At 42.2% G+C, this 14,359-nt stretch overlaps 1 protein-coding gene and 1 long non-coding RNA gene across 7 annotated transcripts in view; one reads left to right on the forward strand and one right to left on the reverse strand.

The window, feature by feature from the left end:
* Positions 1-1,005: 1,005 nt before the first annotated feature.
* Positions 1,006-3,537, reverse strand: LOC311162050. The gene is made up of 3 exons (XR_014616679.1): positions 3,333-3,537; positions 2,699-2,792; positions 1,006-1,131 (listed from the first exon to the last, which is right to left on the reverse strand). It is a non-coding gene; the product is annotated as an uncharacterized lncRNA (long non-coding RNA).
* A 229-nt stretch (positions 3,538-3,766) lies between these two features.
* The window catches only part of GNB1 (G protein subunit beta 1), a 37,750-nt gene continuing 27,157 nt past the window's right edge, over positions 3,767-14,359 (forward strand). For 4 of the 6 annotated variants that reach the window (XM_084220417.1, XM_084220414.1, XM_084220415.1 and 1 more), the window contains exon 1: positions 3,970-4,278. The gene's annotated coding sequence lies outside the window, so the exon portion shown is untranslated. Of the gene's footprint in view, positions 3,863-3,969; positions 4,279-14,359 lie in introns of those variants that run through there. The other 2 variants (XM_084220416.1, XM_084220418.1) reach the window with 2 other exon arrangements.

A 14,359-nucleotide genomic window follows, 5' to 3' on the forward strand; every position in this document is an offset into this window, starting at 1 on the left:
AAATTTGAGCCAGTCTATTAAACACTTATCTAAGGTAACAAAGAAAGGAGGCAAAACACAGTTATTTATTACTTCAGCAGTATCCTGATACCATCTGAGGAGCTTTGCAATTTTGCTAAGTGTTGATTTTTCACCCTTTTGTAGAAAGCATCATTTACACCTGTTTGGGGACAGTTATTCTTTCAGAGACCAGGAGCATCTTGATTTACCATAAGAATCACACAATAACAATATGTAAATTTTGATTATAACAGTGGTATTTGCATGCAAAAATTAATTACTTTAAGAAGTGAAACTGGGCAAAGCTTCACCTAATTCAGGATGCTCCCTACAAAGGGGTTAATGTCAGCTGGTTGAGAAAAAGGTACAAGAAATTTTGCAATGGAGAACTGTGGAGCAACCTTTCTACAGAGAGGTTTTCTGCAGCTCTAACCCAGGATCAAAACTGTAACTTCAAAGTGGACTAATCAAAACACATTAAAATTTGTTTTATTAATTCCCCATACCAGATTCAATTATTCACAGGTGTTTTCAGCTAAACTTTTAGTTTTAAACAATATTTTTGCAGTGTATAGAAAGAGATAAACTTATATCTGGTAAGTCCACTTAATTCTGGTCATTTGTCCCCTGAATAGTGCAAACTATGGCAGTTCATGGATCTGTGTGAAAAATTAGGATTAAAAATGAAAAAGAAATTTAAAAAATAAAAAGAATGCCTGTGCAGCAGCTTCCAGCACAGGATCATATGAGGACAGCAGAATAAACCACAGCAGTGTGGGATTCCTCTGCCAGGTTTATGCAGCAAAACTGATTTGCCCAGTGAGATTTCCAAAATTCCAAAGCCCACCCAGCCCACCTGGAAGAAGCTCCCCTCTGCAAACAATGACTTCCAACCCTCAGGATCCCTCCCCATAAGAGCAGTGTGACTGTACATCAATCAAACTTCTCACTGCAGAATAGGATGTAATGAAGCCACTGGATCAGAAACAGGAACTATTGCAACATTTGTATTTTTACAGAAGAAGAGGTGGTGAAAGCATTGGCTGTGTGTAAATGTGCTATAAACTCTTCTGACTGATGCAGTTTCCTTACCCAAATTCCATGGATTTGAAGACATGGCAGAGCACAGACCTGTGGACAGAAATTCCCTTTAGCTCTCATGAAACACAGAATGCATAAAAATTAGAATGCTGGAAAAAAAATAGAGATTCTTAGGAGAGGATAAGATCTGAATGTGTATTTTATTTAAAAAAAAATCCAAACCATGTTTAGTTAGTAGAATTACACACTGGTAAAAGCATGTAAGAGAAATCTAAGGAGGAAAAGCAGGAGTTGTATGATAGGAATGTGCAATGGGATAAAAGCATGCATTAGTTTAAAATGATATCAGTTATAATTATGTAATTTATGATATAATTAATTCACAGTGCAACTGTTCTAGTCCAAGAACAAAATCTCAGTGCAGCTATTTTCTCAAAGAAGCAAAATGTGATTTACTATTTGCTATCAATCTCAGAACGTTATTTTTGTTCATTCCACAGATTTTTCTCTGTATGATCCAGTGGTAGCTGAAAATTTTCCACAAAATCTCATCAGATTGAGAATTTTTCCTTTGTAAAACAAGGATTTTTTTTTAACCTTTTATGTATGGTACCTTTTTTTGCTTCATGTATTAAGTGGTCATTCTTTTCCACATAAATGGAGTATTCCCATATTTTAATCTCTGCTAAGCCTAAAAGCAATCTCTAACTAAAAAAATGTTTAAAAAACCAACATGCAACTTGCCTAGTATAAATCTCACTTCGATTTAATGACTAAAATATTGTGTTTAACTGCCTTTGAAATCTGTAGGCAACTTTGCAAATATCTAATAAACTTGTGGTGTTTCTTAAGCCCTTTGATTTAATCAGTATTTTCCAGGTGGGGATGCTGGATGAATCTCTAGCCTCAAGAACACTGACATCCCCATCTGCATCCAATGTGGTTCCACAGATTTTAACAGGATAATTCCTGTCCACATTTCAGGGGGGGAACAGAAATGGTTACTGGAAAGAATATTAGCAATTTGGGACAGTAATTCAAGAATAATTTATTTTTATTTCAGTAAATTTCTTATTTTGTTATTTGTAAATCTCAAGGTGATGAATTAAAGCTTTAGTGCATCATAAAAGTTATTTAAAAACAAACATTTGATCATTATAAATCAAAGGCTTAGCCACACCAGGATCTAAGAATTTCTCATAACAGACAACCTGAATAATAGCCAATCCACTTTCCTACAGTTTAAACGGCAAACCTGATCTTTCTTTCACTAATTAAAGGTAACCACACCTCCCTTCAGAAGGCATGACAGAAGGAACATTGGTTTAAATTCTAGGGAAGCAAGAATCTACTGAGGGAAGAGTCTGCAGAAGAAATATTGGCCTCATTAACCTTTTTTGGTTGTTTTCTGTCGTGTTTGTGGGGTTTTCGTGCGTTGTGGGATCTTTTGTTTATTTCATGACAGTGTATTCATGCTGGATAGGTTTTAATTGAAAATTGGCTATAATGCTGTGGGTTGTTTTACTTTTACTATAAACCTATTTTGGTTGCCAAGTAGCCCCGCCTTTTAGCAAGGTATAAACAAACATTTGGAAAAAACCCCAGATTTATACATGTGATAGGAGGAAAAGTGACACAACAGTGTATCTCCACTTACTTTTCATTATTAATTAGGGTTTCAGTATGAGTTCTGGAGGGAAATTATTCCATTTTGGTGACATGTCTCCTGCCTGGTTTATGTGAGGTCCCATCTGCAAGACAGAAATTGCAAATTTTATGCTTCCTTATTATTTTTTTCCTACTTTCTCTTTCATGCAAACCCTTCCAGAGCAGTGATGAATGCTGTGAGGAGAACACGAAAAGAATGCTCTGGAAACTTTGGCTGTGTGAGTACCTTTATAAGCAAAGCTGGAAAAAGAATTTCTAAGCTACAGAATTGGTATTTGTCAAGTTCCTGAGGGAAAGATCCCCAAATCACAGATTTGTGAGGGTTGGAAGGGCTCTCTGGAGATCACCCTGGCCAAGACAGGGTCACCTGGAGCAGATGAAACAGGAATGGTGCCAAGGTGGGTTTGGGATGGCTCCAGAAAGGGAAACTCCACACACAGCTGCTCCCTGCCACCCTCATGGAAAGAGGCTCTTCCTCATGCTGAGGAGGAACTTCTGGTTTAGTTTACAGTCATTGCTCCCTGTCCTGTCACTGCGAGCCTGGCACCATCCCCTGACACCCCCTGGGAAATATTTTTATTCATTAATAAGATCCCTCCTCAGTCTTCCCTTCCCAGACTAACCAGGCCCAGCTCCCGCAGTCTCTCCTCACACGATGATATGAAGATATTTATCAGCCGCCAGCCTCTTGTGAGCAGCATTTTAAGGCCTGTGGCCTCTCCCGCCCTTTCCCGCTCGGCGGCCCGGAGCACTCCCATTTAACGTGGTGTGGAGGCTCTGCCTCTCCCAGCCCTAAGCTTAAACACCATTTGTGGGTTCAGCTGCGTGTCTTTTTGTTCCCGTGCGGCTCTTTCAGACTTGTTTTCGGCCTGCAGGGCCGGCGGGGCGGCCGCGATCCCCCCGCACGCCGCCCGCCCTCGCCCTTTGTTCGCTGAGGGGAGGGAGCGCGCGGGAGCGCGGGCGGGAGGCGGGAAGCGCGCGGCCGCCGCCAGCGTAAGGGGCCGAAGGGCGTTGCCCGCGCGGGTGCGCGCACCGCGAGGCTCCCGGGAGCGCGCACCGCCCGCCCTCCCTCCCGGCCGCGCTGGGCGGGTGCCCGGTGCAGGCGGCGGAGCCTCCGGTGAGGCTCGCGGCGGCCGGGGCGGCGGAGCCTCCGGTGAGGGTCGGCGGGGAGCGGCGGGGCTGCGCGGGGCGGCGGGCCGGGGCGGGGTGGGGTGGGAGCCGAGCCGGGGTTTCCCGGGCGGGCAGCACGGGCGGGGCGGAGGGAGGAGGGGAAGGAGGGAGGTTCGCCGCGCCCAGGCTGCCGCTGCCCGATGGCTGCGGGGAGCTGAGCGGGCTGAGGAGGAGTCGAGACCCAGCGACACCCCCTCCCCCGCGGATCCCTCCTTCCCGCTCGGCTCTGCCGCCTTCCCCGGGACCCGCCGGGCGCATCGCGGGCGGCTCCCCCGCTCCTCCTCCGCCGCCTCCTCCTCCTCCTCCGCCCCCCTTCCCTCCCCAGGCCGGCGGGACGCGGGCAGGACCGCGGGCGGCGGACGGACCGGCCCGGTTCATGAGCAGCGGCCGGGAGGGCAGGTAACCGTGTGAGGGGTGCGGGGCGGGCGGGGGTCCCTCAGAACGCGTTTCCCGCCCGCCGAGCCCCGGCCGGCCCCACCCCGGGGCCATCTTCCCTCGGCTCCCCCTCAGCCCCGCTCCTTCCCCTCCCCCGCGCTTCCTCCTCCTGCCGCACTTCTCCTTTCCCTCTCCTTTCCTCCCTTGTCCTCCCCTTCCGCCGCCGCACCGGGGGCCCCCTGGGCCGCCGCCTCCTCATCGCCCCCGTTCTCGGCGACCCCCGGAATGGCGGGGTTGGAAATAGCCCCCCTCCCCCGCGCTTCCCACCTCCTCGGGGCTCCAGCTTCCCCTAAAAAAGAAGTGTGTTTGTAGCTGGAGGAGGAGGGGAAAAAGGTGGGGGTGGGACTGATTGCCTTTCGAAGGCTTCCAGGCGAAAAGGGAGGAGACCTCGGATCTTGCGGGGTTCCATTTTTAATTATAATTACGCTGTAGTGGTCCCTGCTAGACGGTTTTGGGGTCTTGTCTTAAGCCACAAAAGGCGAGTTCCGGAGCGATCCAACCGGCAGAGGGAATATTTGGAGAGAGATTCAAGGGGAAGGAGGAAAAAAAAAAAAAAAAAAAAAGGCAATGGTGTGGCTGCTGTAATGGTGGAAAACTGATTAAGAGGAGCCGGGGGTGAGACAAACAGGGTAAGGCTGCTTCCAGCACCCCCAGCCAGCCGAGGGCTCGCAGATGGGGCTCACGCTGGGTGTGCTGGGCGAGGGAGGGGTAGGGAAGGTTTTGTTCTCGTTAGAACCGGAACCGAGGATGGATTCAAACCGCATATTTGTTCCCCCATGTATTACGGTGCTGCATATTTTTTTGTGCCCGTAGCAGCGATAACGAAGATCATGGAGGGTGTTTGCTACAATAGAAAGATGGAGTTTTCTCCTTGGAAATGTTGTTTAAAATATTGCTTCAATTCTGAGCTTTTTATCGAAAGGATTTCAGCTTTTTTTTTTTTTTTTTCTTTTTTAATCCATGCAAGGGGTATTGAACGTGTAGGGTTTTTAATCCTACAGCTTTGTAGGGAACGAAGATGTGTAAAGCCTTGCATGTAAATATGAAAGAGGTGAGGCGTTTTATTAACAAAAAAATCTTGTCCAGAAGAAAATCAGAATGATGTAGAGGTTGTTGTAAGATGTCAATTTATCATTCCTGAAGATGAACTGAAATTTTAACGAATGTGATATTTCATTATTCTCTAACAAAGTCATGGCTGGGACTCGTTTTAAACCAGGCATCCTTTCTAGGATGTGCCGACTGCCACGTTATTATGTATTGTCTCCACAGGAGGAAATAGGAGGAAAGCACTGTAAATGTAAGGCTTAAGTGATTATTGAAACAGCTTCTGAGAATAGTTGGCTCAACTTGGGGAGGCGATTTAAGACTGAAAAATTAAACGTTTTGCTGCTGTAGGATATCTGCACCTAATCGTGAGACATTTATCCCATATTTTAAGCTGATCTGGACACGAGGATGTGAATCAAGACAAAATGCTGTCGATTTGTATGTGAAATACGTGTGATGAAATGAAGATAATATGTTAATACCTAAATCCGTCCCTAAATGTGATAGATCAGAGTTTATTTCTCTCCCTTGTGCTTGAGGAGAGGAGAAGGAGAAGGGGTGATAATAGTGTAGTTGTTTTGGTGGCTGCAGATTAGCCAGGGTGTCTGTTTGATTTTCTTTTTGCTGTGAATGAATGGATCTCTCTGTGCCTGGGCCCAGTAGCTGCAACAAGATGGCGTTTGCAGCAAGGCAGCTCTCATTTTTCAACTCCTCCTCACCCCAGCTTTGCCAAACTAGATCTTATTTCGTAATTGTGTTTTAGATTTACTTTCTCATTCTCTTTGCTTTCTTCTGTTCTGGGGTGGGGGTAGGAGGAGCGTTTGGAAGATTGCTGTGAGAAATCTGTGGGTTTTTTTTTTTTTTCTTAATTTTTGTGAGCTCCTCCAGATAGGAACTAGGTGGGAGGAGTAAATAGTTTTATTGAAATGTTCACATAGGCTCTTAACTGAATAAAGGGGTGACACGATTTTCGTTTTTACCTTGCAGTGCCTGCTTAACACCACCAAAATGTCCCTGGCTTTTGTGAAGCCTGTTGCTAAAAGCCAGTTTTTAAACGTAGAGCACAGGTAGACAAAGGCTGCTGGGCCGTGGGTCTCTGCTGGCCAGGTAATCTCAGATCAGAGCCTGTGCAGACAGGTGTCTTTCTGTGACACAGGAGAGTCTCCTGTCTGCCTCAGAACACTCACCATTTGTGGAGGGTTTGAGGCTGCTGCTGACCCAGAATTACTGCCATCCTCTGGATAACTGTTCTTTTAATGGGCAGGAATAAGAAAGGCTGGGGGGTGTTAAAACAGCTCTGTGTCTGAGTAGTCTGTTTCAAAATAACACTGTAAATTTCTAAAGCCTTTTACGTGTGGTTTTTAGTATCTTTTGAGAAAAATGGACTTTTGATTTGTAGCTCCTGTGATATTTCACTATAGTGCCAAACACCTTAACTTCGGTAGCCTAAATAAAATAGCTTGGTTAATATTTGATATACTGGACTCAGGCTTAAAACAATACACTTCCCAGCAAGAAAAATAAGAAATGCTTGTTATGTCTCCTGTATTCAAGTGACCTCCAAACCTTTGATATTATCAAACATTTTACTACTGTTTATCTATTACTTAATGTATAATCAGTTGTTTGTTAGTTTATTGTAGTAACCCAGCTGTAGCTCATGCAGAAGGAAGCTGGGAACAGCAGAGCTCGTTTTTAGTTGAGGCTTGCAGTGCTGGTGTTTTTTTTTTAATAAAAAAAAAAACAAAACTGAAATTAGCTGAGTGCATTTTATTCCTCTGGTGTTTCAAGAACATTTTTTTTAAAATTAAGAATACTGTCCAATAAACTGCTAGTTCCATTGATGTTAATGTCCTGTTAAACCTTAAATTACTTGTGCAATTTTTTTGTTACCACTACTTTGGCCCTTTAGTACAGGATCAGAAAGGAGCAGAGTGAAGTGAGATTCTGCTTTGGGTAAGATAAATTACATTTATCCTTGTTGAGTCCTTGCAGCTGCTAAGTCAGTACGTAGCAAGCATCCTAGCATGAAATCTTTGACAACATGGTAAATTAAAATTCCACAGGAAATCTTAGCAGAACAGTTTTTTAAATCACCTCCATGCCTCATGGAAACGTGGAGATGCTGTATTTGGACTTGATGAGAATTCTTGTGTAAGTTATTAATGAAGTTCTGTATAATCAGGGAGTGGATAGAATTTTGTGTAGCATTATTCTTAATATCATCCCAGAAGAAACCCTCCACAGCTATTAAAAATTTTTAAACTAGTTTACTTAGAATAAGAAAACCCTTCAACTGATGCAATTCCAAGGCCCTTTAATTATAGTGGAAATATATATTGTGCTTGTAGGATGCCTTTTCCTGGAATGAAGCAAGATGTTGGCTGCACTGTGGAACTTCCTGGTGCTTCGATTTGGTCATGTGGAAAACAACTAAACTGCTTCTTCTTAAATAGTAACTTAGTTATGATTTCTCAATCCCTGTGAAACCAGATGCCAATTCATCTGAAACTTTTGTTGTTTTTGTAGATTCCTACCAGGCCTGGAGCTGTGGTTGGGGATGTTAAGCAAGTGTTGGGTTCAGCTGGTTTTACAGTTGCAGCAATAAAACCTTGGAGTTGTTAGCGCTCTGTGAAACCAGCAGTAGATTTGTCTCCTCCACGCCGGGCTCAGCTCGTGTTCTAGGCGCTGAATTGGATTAAATTCTTACTGTCCATGGATTTTGGCTCTCAGCATTAGTGGATTGGTAATTGATATTCTCAATTTTAATATCCAGTTTTAGCCATATGGCACACCGTATTGTCTCAGCAATTGCATTTAGCGCTGCTTTGTTACGAGCAGGTTGAAATGGGAAATTGGGCATTCCAGTTGTTGAATTACCCTTAGGTGAGTTGTCCTTGGAGTCTCTAATGCCTGTGGTCATGGCAGAATTTTAGATGGGGTCTTTTTTTATACAGAATTTTACTGGTTATGTGGCAAAAAAGAAATAGATAACCTTGAAAGCAGCTTGCTTGCATTAATGAAATGTTTCTTAAGCATGTGACTGAAGATAAAGTGGACATTTTTTGAAGGGAGTCTCTTGGTTGCTTCAAGTGCAGACTGAAAAGAATACATATTCCATTCAAAATGTTTTTTTTCTCCCCACTGATAAAGTTGGAACTAGCATTAGCCAAGGTCATGATAAAAAACAAAAATACCCCCAAGCCCCTATGTTTCTATTTAACATAGTGTCTCAATTTATTATTTCTTCACAGGGTGTCCAATGTGCTGGGGATTTTGTGAGTGTGGATTTGTTTTTCACCAAACAGAAATGTATGCAGAATCCATAGATACTTGAGCCAACTGGTAGTTGAGCAGAACATTAAGAGGTTTTTAAAAGCTTTGAGCTGGCTATGAGCAGTACCTTTACTCGAGATGCCAAAATAATCAACTTAAAATACTGTGCAAGGCTTCCTAGTACCAAATATGGACACTCCTGGACAGGTTTTTAGGCAGAATACTGCATTTTTATTAAAACAGTAGATGATTTCTGAGTAGAGAGAAAGGAGATGGTTAGCCTTGGAATAGAAATACACTTAAAAATAATGTTGTGAACATAAAAATCAGATCTTCTTGGCCTCTTTTTTTAACAGCTGACCTTCTAAAATGAGTTCTTTGCAATTAATATCTTGTAAGACTATTCATTTGTATTAACTACAAACGAATTAATGTATGAATGTATTAATACTTGTCCACTGCATTGATTGGAGTGATGTAGAATATGCTATGATTTGTTTCTCTTGGAATATAATGGAATATTTCTGGCTGTCTGGAGGGTTTGAGTGTACTGGTTTCAGGGGGTGATGTTTCCCTTGCCCGGTATATTCTTAGAAATGCAGGAATTTTCTGTCTTGAACCCAGCTAGGGAGTACTGACAATATTCAAGGGTGCCATCTGGAAGCAGCCAAGATGTGGTGTCTCTTGCTATGTATATCTTACTCTCAGTTTTAGTGGGGGTGCTGGAATTAGATGCCTACATGGGAATTTTTTTATGTGTTAGCCAAAAAAATACTTTTTTGGGGACGTTATGGAAGTGTAATTTGTAAGGAGCCATGGAAATAATAACTTGTAAATTCTCTGCAGGATTTTTAGTGCTGGCCTAAAGTGGCAGAAAATAGGGATACATCCAGGTGTTCCACATTGACCTGGTTATTGGTATTTGGGGGTGGACACAGCAATAAGGGCTTGGGAAAGCAGTTAAAAAGCAAATGTGGAGATATTGCTGGATTTAAGTCTTGTTAAAATCCAATAAAGAAACTCCAGCAGGTTAAAAATTGGATTCCTTTGGAAGGTGTTGCAGACATTTTGAAGACCTGGATTTGTGAATATGTTCCCTTTGTCAAATATTCTATGCTAATTAAGAATTGTTTTGTCATGAAAGGAAGACCCACAGTTATTTCTGCATTTGATGGGACTGAAGGGTTAAAATTTGATCTTCCTGTGCTGTGTCTGTTTTGGAATCCTAATAATGGATAAATGAAAATGAGGCTGAAGACCTGAGGAAGGTGATCTGAGGGAGCTTAAAGGAGACAAGCTGTAAGGTAGCTCTGTCATTGAGGGTGGTAAAGACAAGCTAAATCTTGGGAGTTATTTTCATAGATCATATTTAGAACTTGATGAGAGAAAAATTAGTAGCATATAAATACAGTGAAGGCAAAGAGGCTGATTAAAAACCTAGTTGCCATTTTAATGGGAAATGTAATTCATTTCTGCCAGTAGTTTGCCTGAAACTGCTTCATTAAAAATAAGTATATTAATTTGAGGAGGTAGAATATCAGCTTGTCAAATCAGTGCAATTTCTAAAGGTCTTATGTTTAGAAGAGAAATACATTGTAGATGTTATAAGGATTAATTGAATTGTGTATACTTAAATATTTTTTCTCTGTGTTCCTACCTTGATCTGAAGGTTTGCCTACAATTTCATGCCAGTTATGTTTATCATGTTTTTTCAGATGAGAATATTTTTGATGTCTTCTTGAAAACTGCAGTAATGCCTGCCAGCACTCCCCAAAAAAAGAAAATATTAATTATCTGTAATTAGATAGATTAGATAATTTTTTGTAGCTTTATGTAACGTGGTCCTATATTCAAAGCTATGTATAGATTTTTGTCACTATTTTAAGCTTGTTCTTTTTTTTCCCCCAGCAAAGGGAAAAAAAAAAAAGTAAAAACCAAAATACTTCTCTCTGGAAACTCAGAGTTCCATCCAAACTCCTGCATGCTGTGTATGAAAGTAGGTTTAGGGAATATTTTATCAGTTCAGATACCAGAGCTGATTTGGCTCATCCTCATTAGAAAATCAAACTGTTTGGGGATGAGGGAATAAAGGAGAAATTTCAAGGCTTTCTGGATGACTTTGAGACAGGCAGCTGTGGGTGTTGGCCTTCCCTGACAGGAAAGGATGCCTTGTCTTCTGTTACAGTAACCTTAATTACAGCAGCTGATGGCAGTTATTTTCTTTCTCAAAGAAAAAGAGTTTCTGCTGAACTGTTACAGGTGAGCTCTTCATTGTGTACATCTCCATTTTCTTACTGCATTTCTGGCTTTTTTTGCCTGGCTTGGGTTAGGTGTAGGGAACCATCTTAAAAGTCTTCTCAGGCACGTGTGCTCTGTGTTTATCCTGCCATTTCAGCATTTACTAAAATCTGTCAATAAATAGAGGTTATCTAAAATTACTTGCAAAACCATGAATTATTTGACAAGCTGAGTGGGTTTTGTTTAATTTTGTGAAACATTAAAATTTCTAACACCGATCTGACAGAAGGATCTTTAATTGTGAGCCTCAGAATTGGAGTTTAACTTGCATGGATACAGAAATACACAGGCCCAGTATTCATGGCTTGTTCTTTACTGTAAGGACTTCCTCACTGGCACATGGGATATTTTCCCAGATTTCTTTTCCTGGGGGTAGCTGGGCAGGATGTGGAGCTTACAGATGTTGTTGTTGATCACATGTCCTGTCCAGATGTGCCTTGCAAGCTTGGGGTGTTGCTGCCCTTCTGTAATCTGTGGGAAACGTGGCTTTCTTCTGGAGCTGGAGGAATTAAATCTCTTCAGTCACACAAAACACTTTGTATTCAGTGCAACTGTTTGCAGTTTTGTAGGTATTTGAGAGATTTACCTAAACAGATGAGGGATAGGAGGTGGGGCAAAGCTCCAAGGTTGAAACCATACAGAAGATGGTAGAAATGTGCCTTTTTTGTTGATGCAGAGATCCTAAAAGTCAGTGCTTGGTTATCTTCAGTAGTAAAATTTGTAAGACCAGGCAGAAATGTTCACTCTGTCAACAGCATTGATCACAAGTCCTTGAACTTACTTCTTAGTTTGAAATATGTGCAATACTGATATTTTCTAGTAAGATCTTCGTGTTGAAAGTGCAGAATGTCTGGTTTAGTCATATGTGTGAAGTTCTGTCGTGTTTAACTTTATTTAAATTATATTTGAGCTGATACATGTTGGTTAACACCAAGTGGTTCAAGGTATGTGTTGAATGTAGCAATGCTTGAATCTCAAAATAAAAAGGTAAACTTAGGTTTCAATGTCTAAAATCATAAAAAATAGTTATAACTGCATAATACAAAATTTACTACACTTTGTTTCCAGTAAATGACACAACAGAGCTAAACAGAGCAGGCCTACACCTGCCTCAAGATGCTGAGGAAAAAATCTGTTCATGCTCCTCTTGCATTTATCATTCTGCTTCCCAAAACTCTGAGGGGTTTTGTTGTTTTTCAACAAATGTGTTGGGAGGTTGGTGTGGTAATTTTCTCTGTTTGTCTAGAAAAACAAAGTAGATGTGATAGTCTGCTGAAATCTTTGGTGCTTGAAAGAAGCTGATCCTGTACTAATTGAGGAGCTGTCTTTGTTGGAACACATGTTTGATATTCCTGTTGCACATTCCCTGTGAGGTGGCAGGGCTCTGGAGATAGGCTGCTGTCTGTGTAACAAAGGTGGTGGCTGTACAAAGATCAGGAGCAGGCTGCTTGATGCTCATGGCAGTTTAATTGTGCTGCAGGTTACCAAGTCCTGCATTTCACTGCAGCTGTCAGATATTATCTGGCCACTGCCTGAAGACTCACTGTGCAAGTTCCTTGCTGAAAATGCTGGGTAGTACTCACAGAAAACAGGACTGAACAGGAACCATTTAGTAATGAATTTAAATCTTGACAAAGTAGTGAGGTCTTCAAAAGGTGCCTGAGGTGTTGGGGAAGTGGGTTTCTGTATGTGGAAACTCAAATATCATAGACACTATGGACAGTGAGGTCAGATTGGTTGGTTTGACTTAAATTCTTCTTTTCTTCTTCTAACCATGGGCAGCAGATGAAGTTTCAGGAAGTACTGAAGTTCAGCATTTCAGGAAGTGCTGTGGTTTATCCTACTGAGTGGCTCTCTGCTGCTCTAGGGTGGGGGAGCTGGTGCAGAGCTTGCTCAGGGCACAGCAGTTATGGGTGGGAGCGCTCAGCAGCTCCAGACAAGCCCCCAGTGCTCATCCAGAGGGGCTGGGCTGAGGCTCCAGGGTCAGGCAGAGCCTCAGCAGCTCCAGGGCTCAACCAGCCTACCTGGCAGCTGGGTTTTTTTCCATTAAATAGGTGGGATTGTCTTCTGATGTTTTCAGTTTTGTTCTTCTCAGTTAATTCCCTGATGTTATTTAATATTTTTTTCTATTTATCATGTTTTGCTCTATATTTTGATCACCTAACAAGATAGATGCCGTCTCCAGGAATGCAACTGCTACAGAACTTTTCAGAGAGTTAATGCAGATCCCTTGGGAAGAGGAATGTCCAAGGGTGAAAGCCAGTATTTCCTGCTGTACCTTTGTGCTTTCTGCTGTGATACTGGCCCTGGGCTGTGCTCTCCTATCAGCACTGAGCATTGTTGCCTTGTGTGTTCCCAAACTCCTCTTCTCAGTCTAATGGATTCAAGGTCTCTTGTGTTACTCGACTTTTCAGGCTCAGCCTTGCTTTTCTTGTTCTCCTGTACCTTATTTTGTACAAACAGTACGTATCAAAATACAGCAATTGGGAGAAATCAATGAGCTACTCAGGGCATAAATCACTGCTCTCCAAACTAATGGAGCTGCTTGCACGTTGATTAAAGATGGGGCATGTTGATTTTGGGGCTAGAGAATGAAGTATTGCTCAGTCTGTTTTAGGTGAAAAGATTTGAGAAATGCCATATTTTAATCTCTGCTGGATATCTTTTATCTTTATATGCATATAATATATTTTGTTGATTTTTAAGGTCCACTGAAATGCCTCTTATCTTCAGACTGGTGCTGGAAAGCAGCTGTTTTTCATGGTATAGCTAAACCCATTCTAACAGTGCTCTGTTAATCTCTTACTGAAGATCACTGTGCTGTTTGAACACTAAATTCTTATTTCGGTGAATTGACTGTATTCTGTTTTTTAGCTGGGGCTTGGATAAAGATCTTTTACATGGTTGTAAAGAATGAATATTTTGCTTTTAGCTGATCTCTGAGGCTTTGTACAGTCTGTGTAGCAGAGGCACAAAGGAGCAGATGGTTTGTTCCAATGTCTTAACTCCCCTATTTTTGTTGGGGCAGATGTGACAGCAGCTGTGGTGAGAAGGTAGTTATCAACTCATGTCCAGCCTGCCTCCAAGATGGGCTTACTTTTGTTGCTTCTGTTGGATTTTTCTCATTATTTTTGCTTCATAAAAGCTTAATACAGTGAAAGCTTGCTTGCTTTCTCAGAGTGGTTCTAAGGCAGAGCAGGAGGAAGAAGCCCTGGTTTCTGAAGTGCTCTCTCAGGATTTGATGCTGACAGCAAAAGGCATTTTGGGTGCAACTCTTGATCCGTATGGAGAAGCACAATTGAGGTTTGGTAGAACATGGACTGTCTTGTTGCTCCTGGAAGCACAGTGTGGTTCTCATTAGTGTTTCTCATTAGTGTTCTGAGGGCCTTGGTGCAGTGAGACACGGCAGCATGTGAGCTGC

Source organism: Fringilla coelebs (assembly GCF_963513975.1).
Source record: "Fringilla coelebs genome assembly, chromosome: 22".
NCBI classification, from domain to species: Eukaryota; Metazoa; Chordata; class Aves; order Passeriformes; family Fringillidae; genus Fringilla; species Fringilla coelebs.